The sequence below is a fragment of the Dermacentor andersoni genome, chromosome 2 (assembly GCF_023375885.2).
Source record: "Dermacentor andersoni chromosome 2, qqDerAnde1_hic_scaffold, whole genome shotgun sequence".
In the NCBI taxonomy this organism is placed as follows: domain Eukaryota; kingdom Metazoa; phylum Arthropoda; class Arachnida; order Ixodida; family Ixodidae; genus Dermacentor; species Dermacentor andersoni.
Genome location: NC_092815.1, coordinates 189,145,262 through 189,158,031, shown reverse-complemented (window position 1 = coordinate 189,158,031; position 12,770 = coordinate 189,145,262). Strand labels below are relative to the sequence as shown.

At 44.8% G+C, this 12,770-nt stretch overlaps 1 long non-coding RNA gene across 1 annotated transcript; it reads right to left on the bottom strand.

Annotated features, from left to right (window-relative positions):
- Nucleotides 1–693: 693 nt before the first annotated feature.
- On the bottom strand, nucleotides 694–11,984 carry LOC129387394 (uncharacterized). Its single transcript, XR_011892619.1, has 2 exons — nucleotides 11,640–11,984; nucleotides 694–1,120 (listed from the first exon to the last, which is right to left on the bottom strand). It is a non-coding gene; the product is annotated as an uncharacterized lncRNA (long non-coding RNA).
- Nucleotides 11,985–12,770: the final 786 nt, after the last annotated feature.

The window sequence follows — 12,770 nt, the reverse complement described above, 5'->3', positions numbered from 1 at the left end:
GCGTCGCTGCACTACGCTTTCCTTCTCACGCTTTCGCCATTACCTACTTCTACACTTTCCGCCTCATGGTTCCGCTGCACCCTCCTCTATCGCTTTCCTCGCGGCGACTTTCATCCCACGCTTCGCTCCGCGTTCGCTCTTTCATCCTCCGCTGTGCTCGTTCGCTCGGTTACGCCGACGCAGGAGCGGACGCCTAAGAGCTGCGCTGTAAAAAATTGAGCTGGACATGCCATTTAATAACACGTGGGCCAGATAAGCGGTGGACAATTAGAGTTGCGGAATGGGTGCCAAAGGTAGACAAGTGCAGTCGAGGACGGCAGAAAATTAAGTGGATGATGAGTTGCGGAATTTGCAGGAGCAAGTTGGCGCGAGCTATCCCAAGACAAGGATATTTGGATACCGCTGAGACAGTCATTCGTCCAGCAGTAGATATAAAGTATGCTGATTATATATGTATATATTGCACCTTACCAAGGCTTGCTGCGGACCACCGTCAGTTTAACTTCGCTCCTCGAAGAGGCATGACGTGTGCCCAGTGCGCTCCTGAAAACCCTTTGCAATGTGGTGAATACGGTTTAAATCGTGGATTAGGGAGTTCAAGGGCATGCGACGTAACACTAGCGCCTTTCTCTAGCAATTGCCGATAAATAGGCACTGAATTGTTTTTTTCTGTTGATAAAACTTAACACTTGCTGCAGCACTGAATGACTTTATCGAATACACGCAACACCACCCTCTCCCCGATAAAAGCAACACATAAAAACAAAACATGCGCTTATGCGTAGTAACAGGGCTGATTAGCTTGGTACTGGGTGCTCTCGCACGAGGCGTTCACCAAGCCTCTTGAGTGCAGTAATATCACCATGCAGGCCATGTTCTCAGGGTACAGCGTTGCATTCCGCTCCACGCGGCGTGTGCAGCTGAAGGCGCAGTACGCTGCCTGAAACAGCTGCGTAGGCGACAGCCTGATCGCCGGCAGTACTTGCTGTTGAGCGAAAGGAACGCGCCTGAAGGCCAGGTGAGCTAAGCGCGTCGCACGTATATGGCGGATGTAGTTTCGCCCACTGAAGTATCCGTCGAAGCTCTCGTCGGCGATCGTCTGCGGCTGTTTTGTGTAGCTCTGAAATAGAAAATGGAGTGAAATAAGAATTGTGCGGATCACACAAACATGTGGTAATCAATATTGAGCGAAGTTTTCTGTGATATGTGTGAAAATATTAAAGGGAAGCTGAAAGGTTTTCCAGAAAAAATGAGTGAACATCTGTACATAATGGTTTTCAACCCTCCGAATTCGAATATCATATTGAAATTGAGCGAAAGAAAGCGCAAATATATTTTATTTCGACGAAAAGTGCAGCAGCGGACACGCCCAGCTCGCGCGCCTCGTTTCCGCCTGTGATTTGTCGGGCGCCTCGTGACGTCAACTCCAGTAACCGACCGCTGCCGCTACACATGAAGCGCGGTGCCAGGTAGTTTGCTGCTGTTTTTCTGAGACGGTAATAGAAAATTTAGAGAGACTGCGTTTTTCTGTGGAGTTCGGCGTTACTCCCTACATGTACGAGCCGATTGCGAAGAGCCGGCCTCTCGAATAAGCAAACGATCCTGGTGCGAGCAATGCTTTCGAAGACTTGGGATCTCCTCGTGTTGGAAATGCTCTTTGGTGAGTATGTTTTTTGCAAAGCGATCTAGTGATTTTGCCAATCTTTCGCCGATCTAGTGAGCTCGTTTCCGGTCAAACAACTGTAGTGTTGCGTTCCTGCATGCCTCCTCGTGGAACGTAAGCGGGGATGCGATCGTCGGCATTTGTGCGCTGTCCAAAGCTGTCGGAAATCTACAAAGACGGTTTAAACGCGTGAAAAGCTTCCCGGTTCATGCAGTACGTGTAGTGACCTTCATCTGTTGACTACCACTCACGTTGATTACCACTCACGTTGACTACCACGCACGTTGACTACCAGTCTGCATACACGCAGACGCACCAACAAAGGAATGCAGGGTCGATCGAAGCAGATTACGATGGCACGCACGCAGAAACAAGCGCGGTCAGGCACGGTCACGGACGCTGCGAAGGAACGAAACACTAGAGTTGATGTCACAACAGCGCGGTTTCCGGTCTCCGCTCGCATCGTCAGCGTCAGCAGCAGCGCGCGGCATTCGACGGGGGGCGGAGCTACAGCGCAATTTCAACCGACGATTACGTCGTTCCTAATTGAAAAAAAAAACCCCAAATTTTACCTACATAGTTTATAAGGTTCCCGCATCCGTATATGAGCGTCTTATTGAATTCGGCAGACTCTTCAGCTTCCCTTTAGGGCAGAGGTTATTAAAATGTAACGTTATAGGAGTCCTGACCCACCCCTCGGGCTTGGTAAATAGTCTGCCGATAGCAGACGCTGCTGTGAACATATCAGCCAAGTTTTCCAGTCGTGCACCGCACGTGGCCTCGCAAGCAGAGCGCGAAGTCACCTATTTCTGAAACACTTTCTTTTCAACAGAAGCCTGCTCCTGACTCTTTTCTGGACGATTTATTTATAACAGAATCCCATATGCGGCTGCTATTGGCCAATAGCTCACATCAGTCAATAAGGGTGTTTATTCAGTGCGCTTCTTCCTAGTGTTACTGTGTATATTTATTGACGCAATTCAATAAACATGCTGAAGTACGTGAAAATATGCTTTCGAATTTAGATAATAGTTACGTACTTCTGGAAGAATCCGACTATCGTCTGCTCACGCTCGGCCACGGGCGCCCGCGTAGGAAGTAAACTTTGGCCACCCTGCTTATCGGTGTCGTAGCCGTCAGGCCTCGCTAATTTAGACTACTTTAACACTCAACTAGCCTCGAAACACGCTAACCAGAAAGTCGGACAGCTTATACAGCGTGTAGCTAGCACCACTCACAGTACCGTTTCAATATATTGCGCATCTTCGGGAATGTCAGTGTTTGTAATCGTTAATGAAACTTCAACTAGCACCATTTTGCACGCTTCTGCTGGCGCCGTTTTATAATTGAAAGCCATGCACTGAATGAACTGGTGCTTTGGCACATTGGCAGCCGCTTGTCACGCTGTGTCACACTGATAAGGCGCGGGCTCTTCGTGGCCGTGAGTACCGGGCGCGCAGCGTTAAGGAATGAAGAGGCACGCAAGAGAGTTGGCGATTTTTGTTACACGACGAAAATGCGCCACAAAGGGTGGAACTGCTTTGGGAGTGTTGTTACGTCCACACTTTGACCAAACGGGACGCTTTTCCTGAAAAAGCGCGAGAAACACGCCATTTGTACGAACAAGGAAATCCCCCAATGTATATTATTGAACAGCTTTACCCATTTATGAAAATCTTAATGGGCATGGTAGTTTAAAAAAACAATAAGGAAAATGACTGGCGTTTTGCATAGTCCATGGATGGAAAATTATTCTTGCGTAAAACCAAGTTATCTGGCGTGGCCCAAAACAATTGCTTGAAAGACCTTGACAAGGTTGACTGAAGTTAGCATATGCAAGTAGCTTCTTTTTTGTTTTCTGCTTTATTAATCACGGACGCAAAATTGATACTACAACGTGAACTTAGTCTACAATGACTAGTAGAAAGAACTACACTGCTTGCCTTCATCTAAATGCGCAATCAGGTCGTAACAAGGAAGCTGAAATCACCTTTCTTCTTTACAGCTTTAAATTTATTCTTCAAGTTATAATGATAATAGAAATCTGGTACCACGATGAAAGTAAAATATTGGCCTGACCGGCTACGCGTCCCATTCTATCAATTGATTTCACAAGCGAGGTGGCGTTATCTTCTTATTGACGAGCGAAGTGTTCAAATATGAAAAAAAAATGAAAGCATTGTGTGGTAACAAATGATTCCTATGTATTGAGGTTAACATATGCTCACCTTACATTTTCATTTTTTATACATATTCAGGTGTAATAACAATAACAAATATAAGCTTATCTTAGCATCGAACTTTTTTTCGGCCTGTCGCGTCAAGCTGAACATTGCGACTTGTCAGAAACGTACACTTTAAGAATGTGGCCGAACAACCTACACGAGCCCGAGTAAATAATACTCATTGATGAATAGCACTGAAACAAAAACAGTATCCTCAGGTGTCCTGGCGCCGCCTATCAGCGACGACTTGCCTAGTTACATAGCAGCTAGAATCACCAATCACAAGCGTGCCAAAACCCATCAGAAAATTTTTTGCAGAAATCAACCAAAATACGCTAGAAAGTTGAGTCAGCTAAATCGGATTTAGCGTAAAATATATTTAGTGACTTATTCAAGGCAGCTTATCACGAATAGTTATAAAAGTGTTAGCACACAGATAGCACACAAGCCATAGATCACTGCTGAATGCTTACAAGCCATACGACGCGAAAACGTTATGAACGATTTCTGATAACAATAAATAACGCCGACTTGGCGACATTCAAAAAGTACAAGAACAATAACCAGCCTGCTCCAGCAGCGTGAAGAGCATTTCCTTTTGAACTTGTATTGCAATAACGCTGCGCAGACGTTGGAACTTGTGGACAAAACTAAATAGGCTTCGACAGTAACTGGCCTTCTGGGCCAATGCAGGTAAAATCAAATGGCGAAATGCTCGTCGGCGAAGAGCTGGTGAGCGTTTTCAATGAATGTTTAAATAGAATTGAAAAAAGCCAGTAAAAACAATAGCTATACGCAAGTTTTACCTTCCGGAAACTCTTAGACGGCATTTTTTCTTTGCGGCTATGGTGAAAGAAATTAAGTCGACCTTTTTATTCTTAAAAATTATTGAATGTTGAGATGCTGAAGGCCGGCATGCGGTCAATCAACGATGTCATAGGCGTCACAAGTACTGCCTTCGAACATGTTTTAAATCGAATATTTTTATCAGGGAAGCTACCTCGACGAATGCACGTAGCGAAAGTCTCTGTTATGTTTAAAAACGTACATAGAAACGACATGAGTAACTACAGGATAATATCTATTGCTCCTTTGTGGTTAAGAGTTCGACGAAAGTTCGTCTGGTCAGGTAACATGATGATGAAGAAATTGCGGTCACTGACCAAGTCAAGGTGAAAATTTTCACCTTGACTTGGTCACAGACCGCAATTTCTTCATCATCTTTTGTTCCTGTTTCTTTCCAAAGACGTCGAAGAGATTGCTTCTGCTAGTGTCCATATTTATAAGGAGTCATAAGGTAACCACACCTTCACAAATATTGGCTTCACAAAAATCTTTCCACAGGAAGTTCGCTACCTAGAAAAATTAGTTATATTGGGTGGTTTCGTAAGTAACGTCTGTTCTGGGAGTGCTTTTGACTATTCAAAAACATGCCATTGTATTAACCATGACACCCTCATTGACAAATTCAAAGACTATGGTTTCAGGCGGAATATTGAAACATTTAAAAACATAGAAACATGAAGAATTAACTTTAAATTAAGCTTGAAACAAATACCAAGCAAAGTCTCTCAGGGCACTACACTACCTTAGCGACATAGCCAGTAAATATTGAATATGGTATTACAGTCTTCATTTACGCTCATGACACCAGCCTATCTTTTACCGGTTCTAGTCTACCTTATTAGTGCGCAAAACTAATAGCGTTATGGTGGTGCTCAATAACACCTGGACCGTTGCGACTTTACTCACCATATGCTTCAAAAACAAAAGCAGTAACATTTCGCCCCAGTGACAACATGGCCGATCTTGGATAATAATATTGGTTCTTTTAGCATTGGTATAGTACATGTGGTGAAACGCCCCCCTTCCTTTCACGAAAACTATGTATTTTAACGCACGTGTTCAAACGGTCTGTAGCAAATTATCTCTAACAGTCAGAATATTGTCGAGATTAGGGTATCCGCTTCTCTCAAACGTGAAACTCTTGGATTAAAGCTCTTTCATTACAGCGAAGCTGTCTACGGCTAGGACCCGGAAAAAATGCGTCCGAGATGTTGACAAAAAGAAATAATCACATGAGCGAATCCCGGTGATAGTGCAGAAAGGGTCCAAGCTCAGGCGCACATACAGCTGTGGGCTCGGGGATCTGTAACGCTCCCTTGAACTAGCCTTTTGTCACACGTGAAAGCCAAAGAAGTCCCAGGCACAAGGGTAAGAACGGGTGTCTTTGGAAAAAAAAAGTTTTGTACAATTTTTTAAAAAGTAGTTTTGAAAATTCTCGACGACAACCGGGCAAACGTGCTAGTGCCACTGCTCGCGTGTTCGTCCTCGTCATCTTCCACAGCTGGCTCCGTCGTGCAAAAAACTATGATCATCAGAAATAGCTAGGGCGTTGCCGACTTCCACAGCTGGCTCATCATTCCAGCGCAGAGTTTCACTTCTCTGCTGTCGTCGTAATGAGCAGGCCGCATTTTCTCGTGTACGAGCCATTCGTTGTTTTACGTGAAGGACACATCTAATAACAGAGGTGACACGCGAATATGTGTGCGTAACTATATCGCCGCGATGACGACATATTAGGAAAATAAATATGTTCGTGTATTTGTCCAATATTCTGGGTTACCGATGTGTCGTACGCTAAACAGCCTCGCTGGTCATTTACCTTCACAGGGCGGAAGGGCACTGAACATTTTTCTTCAACATTACCATAATGCCGCCTTGTATGAAGCCCAACTACAGACACAAACCCAATGAAAATTGAAAGACAACAAAAAAAAGCCATACAAATGATAAACAACGTTCAACTAGACTCATGCACGAAGCCACACTAAAGGGGTCCTGAGCCACTCCTCGGACATTCCACGGATCGTATACGCTACTGTGAGCATCTCAGTTAAATTTTGCATTTGCGCGTTGCGCCTGGGGCTTACATGCGGAGCGCGAAGTCACCTTTTTCTCAGACATATTTTTTTCAACAAAGGTCTTCTGACTCCTGTCGGAACTGCCGGCGTCTGCCCCTTTACCTGAGAAAGCAGATTCCCACAGAGCGCTGCATTTGGCCGATAGCTGACATCAATCAAAAAGCATGCTTGGTTCAGTGTGCTTCTTCCTGCTGTTACTGTATGTATTTAATGAAGCAATTTACTAAACAGGCTGAAGTAAGCGAAAATCTGAGGTTCGAATGAATAACGTACTTCCGGAGGAAGTCGACCATCGTCTGCTCACGCTCAGTCGCGTCTGCCCACGAAGGAGTGAAACTTTGGCCGAAACGCTTATCGATCCAGTATTTGTTGTGTCTCGCTAATTTCTAATGACCTTGAGCACAAAGCAAGGCTCTAACCACGGGAAACGTAGGGTCAGAAGACAAGTACGATTCGTTGTGAGCGGTTGCTCACTCCCGGCTAGACACGCTTTCGTAAACATCATTGCTTAGTGAGCTGTTGACAACGCTTCAACATGCAGAATTTGGATGTGGCTACAATTCGTCGGTGAAGCTGTTGCAGGAGAAAGAAGGCAGTCCGCACCACGCAACACAGCCACACAACAGCACATGAGTGCGCTCCAGCCATTTGGTATGCAATGCACTACAGTTGACCACTACAGTTACATGTAGCTGGGTCTAAGGCTTAGCCTAGATACCACGGCGGCCGTGAGATGCCACAACGAGCCCGGCGCCATATTGGTCATCAACTCCGCCGCGGCGCCTTAGAGCTTGTTCGGAAGCCGATGCGATTTTGCAATATCGTCCACAATTGCGCGAAAAGGGTGAGTCAGATTTGGAAATTGGTAAAACGAAGAGCACGCTTTCGTAATATTTTTGCAAGAAAGCTTTAAGTACAACATCAGGTATTTATGACAAGTGTTTGTTTACGAGCTCCTATCTAAATAGATGTGAATGGAGGAATGCTTTTATTTTTTGGCAGCCACTCCACCAATCTTGGAAGAGGTTTATTGCATGTAAAAATGACGCTTTCTGATAGCAGACGAATAAAAGGTACAATGGCCGCTCGCCGCCATTACTGCGGGGACTCGACGGATTGCACCGCGTTCACTCTAGCGCAGCCTTTCCGGAGTCATGTCTCGCCGATGTAGTATACCGAGCAGTATGCGTATGGTTCTCTGTGGACCAAGCATCTCACGTTTTCTTCGATATTCCTTCGGTAGCCACACTAGGTGCCCAAAGTAGGCATTCGATTGCGGGCAACATGCTTTCCGTTGCGTTTTTTTTTCATTTCGGTGCCCCTGCCCCACAAAAGGAAAAAAAGAAAGACATTGTTGCGGTGCAGCGAATTGCCGCATGTAGAAAGTTCCATTTCGTTACTTCTTATGCGGAAAGTAATGGGCCATGGGACGCTTCAGTTGCCGGATACTCTGATTATATTATTGTGATAGCAATTATATGGACACTCCAGGCGCATTCCTGCTATCGCCGTCACCCTCATGTTCCGTATGAAATCCAAGGACGATAGCATGCGGCATGCTGCATGTGCGAGTGAAAGCTACGGGCGGGGGGGGGGGGGGGGGCGTATGCATGGGTGAGCCGACGATGGTGGCTCAGTCTTGAGGGCGCAAGGGAGAAAAGCGGGGAAGAAGCGCAGTGCCTTCCGTCGCGCGCAATACATAGGGTGGAGTGGAGGGAGGGGGGGGCGGTCCTTAGGATTCTGTGATCTGTGGATCTGTTATTGCCCACCATGTTTATCTGATTTGTTTGACGCGTTATATACAGTGACGTTTTCTTACGTATGTGGAATTATTGGAGACTTATACGTATGTTTAAATATCTTGTTGCGAGGTTTTGTGTATACGTACATAAAACTTTGTTTCCAGTGACACTATTTTGTCCTTTATCAAGCTGTGTCTTCGCATTTGCATTTTCATTGTATCTTCGCATTTCTAATGCACGAGGGCTAGTCAAATGAAAGTGAGCCAACCCACCCCGCGTAATAATGGTTCGGTTCATTATCTGCGAGGCATGTGCGTAGCACACATGCATCTCTCATTTACAAAAGTGACACGCAGGGGTGTATATAAATGTTTCTTATTGCTCTCATGCACTGGGTTCAACATGGTTACGTGACATAATCGACGCTCCAAAAGTTGAACAGCGTGGTGTCTTGAGGATCTTGACAGCTGAAGGTACGTGTTTCCCAAAAAGAAATTAGTCGCTGTATGGCTGCTGTGTACGTTGAACATTGCATTTCATTGGCCACTGTGACGCGTTGGAGCCAGCGGCTGAGACGTGAAAGTTGCAAGGCCAAAGTTACCATGCAACCCCCCCCCCCCCAGCACAATTGCAAAGGTTGATGTGCTAATTAGACAAGAACGGAGGATACGCATCGATGAACTGGCAGAGCGTGTGAACATCAGTCACGGTTCCGTTCACACTTTAATTCATGAACATCTAGGTTATCGGCTCTTGTGTGCGCAATGGATGCCCAAGATTTTGAACCACCGCCAAAGACGGAGAGGTTTGGCGCTGCCTTGACTCATCTGATACGGTATCACAATGAGGGTGACGACTTCTTGTCTGCAGTTGTCCCCGTGGACGAATCATGGTTCCACTATTACGCGCCCGAAACACGACGGCAATGCTCACAGTGGAAACATTCGAATTCACCAATCCCAAAGAAAGCAAAGGCCGTCATTTCTGCCGGAGAGGTGTTAACTTTTTTTGTCGATCGTCAGGGGCCATTACTGATCAAATTTGCTAAACCTGGAGAGAGTATCAGTCGTTATCGATATTGTGAAACGCCGGATCGGCGGCGTGTCGCAATCAAGAACAAACAATGTGGAAAATTGAGGAATGGGGTCATTATGCTCAACGACGATGCAAAGCGTGTGAACATCAGCCACGGTTCGGTTCACACTTTAATTAATGAACATCTCGGTTATCGACTCTTGTGTGCGCAATGGATGCCCAAGATTTTGAACCATCACCAGACGACGGAGAGGTTCGTCGCTGCCTTGACTCATCTGATCCGCTATCACAATGAGGGTGACGACTTGTCTGCAGTTAATTTTTTTTCTTCGATCGTCAGGGACCAATGGCTACTGATCGAATTTGCTAAACCTGGAGAGAGTATCAATCGTTTCCGATATTGTGAAACGCCGGGTCGGCTGCGTGTCGCAATCAAGAACAAACGACGTCGAAAATTGAGGAATGGGGTCATCATGCTCAACGACAATGCCCGTCCCCACGTCGGGACGGGAATCACGTGACTCGTTAGTCAGCCGGAGAAATGTCTAAATGCTCATGGAGACTACTTTTAAATAAAGTACCCCGTTTGTAATATATTCGTATTGGCTCACTTTCATTTGACTTGCCCTCGTATATTTTGTAGAACTCCTGCTTTTTATTTGTGCTCTTTGTTGCAATTATAATTTCGGCGCAATTACTCACAATACACGACCGGCAACAGCTGCTCCTGCGCAATACATTGGAACAAAGGACAGCGTCATTGAGATTTTTTCTTAGCCATTGCATATGTACGCAAATGAAAACAAGATTCTTGAATGACAAAGTTTCATTAAAATATTTATCCTGTACTTGTTCATTTCACGGCTTTTATATTTTTGATAACAGCGGCATGCACTGCTTTGCTGGTTTCGAACTGATATAGTTCTAAAGTTCGTGTGATATTTTCTTTACTTATTAAATAGGCAAAAAACATGGAAGAATTGATATCGGTTATTTCGGGCACAATTTTGGGGACATACGAGTGTAATCTTTTATGAATATATACATATTTTACTTGTCCTTACAGTGCGTAGCGTTCAAAAATTAGTTTGCAGCTTCTTTGGCAAAGGCAATGCAGTTATTGGTCGTGTATTTGGTCCGTCAACAAATTTTATGAGGAGGAGGCTGAGTGCAGCGTGAGCCCCCTCCCCCCACCCCCTAACTAAATTTCTGGCTACGCCACTGCACCCAGGGGGTAGCGGGGGGATCGAAGCTGGAAGCAGGGCGGCCCATGGCCGCGTGCCAGGGGTGTATAATAAAATCAGGTGGTTTGCATATGTTGTTGGGCTCTGGTCCTCTCTCGTCGACGTTGCCTTTGATAGTTTGATAAGTACGCAAAACAGAACGACAAACGCGCCATCCACAAGTAGAAGATTAAGATAGGTATCGGGTACTAAGGCCTTTGTCTCAGTGTGCAAGGCTAAAAGGACACCGCAGCCAGCGGTTTGTCCAAAAGGCGATAGGCTTGCTTGAACGAAGTGAAAGAAATTGTGAAGCGCAGGTGGCTGCTCTTGGGAACAGTGTCCACAGTTCTTCCTTCCGTCGGACATGGATGGTCCGTTAAGGGCTACTCGCAGAAGCATCGATCCGCCAAATGTGAACATTATTTTAAAGCATAACCTCTTGATGGAGCTGTAAAGAACCTATTTTGCACGCCATGAGAATCGCCTCGTCATGGCGAACCAACAGCAGGTCTTAGCAGAATAATTAGCATCTTATGCTTACATACTTCTTTAGAACTTCTCCGAATGGGTAATATAGTGGTGACGCCGGACAAGATATCTTACTCAGACTCTGAGTTATAACACTGCGCAGCAGAAGGCTCCGATTTACCTTTGACTAGATTTGAAAGTGACACCACACGCGATATACCAGCATTTATGCATCACGACCTTTATTAGAATGCGGTCTCCGTTGCAGGGAATCGAAACCGATATATCGTTCTCTTAGGAGACCGGAAAAGCCACTCACGCAGCGCGATGGATTGAACTACGGGGGTGGATTTCCTTACCTCTTCCGTTGAGGCGTAGACGCAGTAAACACTGTTGTAGTCCAGTGTGTTCCACCGATTCCAGTAATCGTTCCAAATTTCGCCCCTCCTCCTGAAGGCCTGGTTGAAGTTTGCAACGGCGTAGGCGATCAGCTGGAAAGAAGTCCAGGTGTATATTCGGTTACGCATTATTTTTCGATGCAAGTCAGAAAGTCGATGTTACTGCATATTTCCAATTTTTTGAGGGCCCCAGGGTGGAAGCACGCGTATAAATAAAAAAAAAAAAAAAACGTCACGTGACCCGCAGGCATTGAAGCAGCTAGCGAATAGCTCACGCAGAAGTGTTATAGAAAGAAATAATAAATTAAATCCATTCGCAAGTATCTCAGAGATACTTGCGAATTATTGTTGCAAATACCGCTTACGATTGTGGCGCCATCAAGGAGAGAAAAAGAGAAGGTGGACCCACACGTAAATAAATCAATAAATGATCCCATCGGTGCGCGCAGGGGCGCTATAACGTAGAACTATCCCAAACTTTTCTATTCCAATTCTTAAAGCATAAAATTATAAATATAAAATATTTCTACTCTTTTCGCCTTCTAAATGCATTTTATTTCTCAAATACTGCCTTCAAAAATTTCCTGGCGTCTAGTTCATCTTTGGCATCAAACTTCAATTCTTCCAATACAAGAAATATACGTGGTATGTTCCGTGGCTTCGTAATAAATATAGCCTACAGTTATTAAAACATAATCTACCACATATATTAAATAAATATCAAGGTACATATACTTCATCCAAAAAACTGCGAACGCATTTTGTAAACATGTGATCCGTGATTGTTTATCGTTCTTCAGAGACAACTGTGTTACGGATTTTATAACCCATACACATGTATTTCTATCTTCTGGTGTATCGAATATGTTTCTTTTTTTAGTCTGTATTGTCTAATCTCTATATCAGAGCGAATTGTGTTAGCTTTGTCAGTAACCCTTACACACATTCTTCCATTTTTCTGATGTATCAAAAATGTTTTTTTTTTCTCTTAGTCTCTATAATATTTTCGGTCTTGTTCCATTTTTTCTTGTGAATTCAGACCAGAAATAAGAAGATTTGTCGCATCGGCATACACTATAAATTTTACGGTTG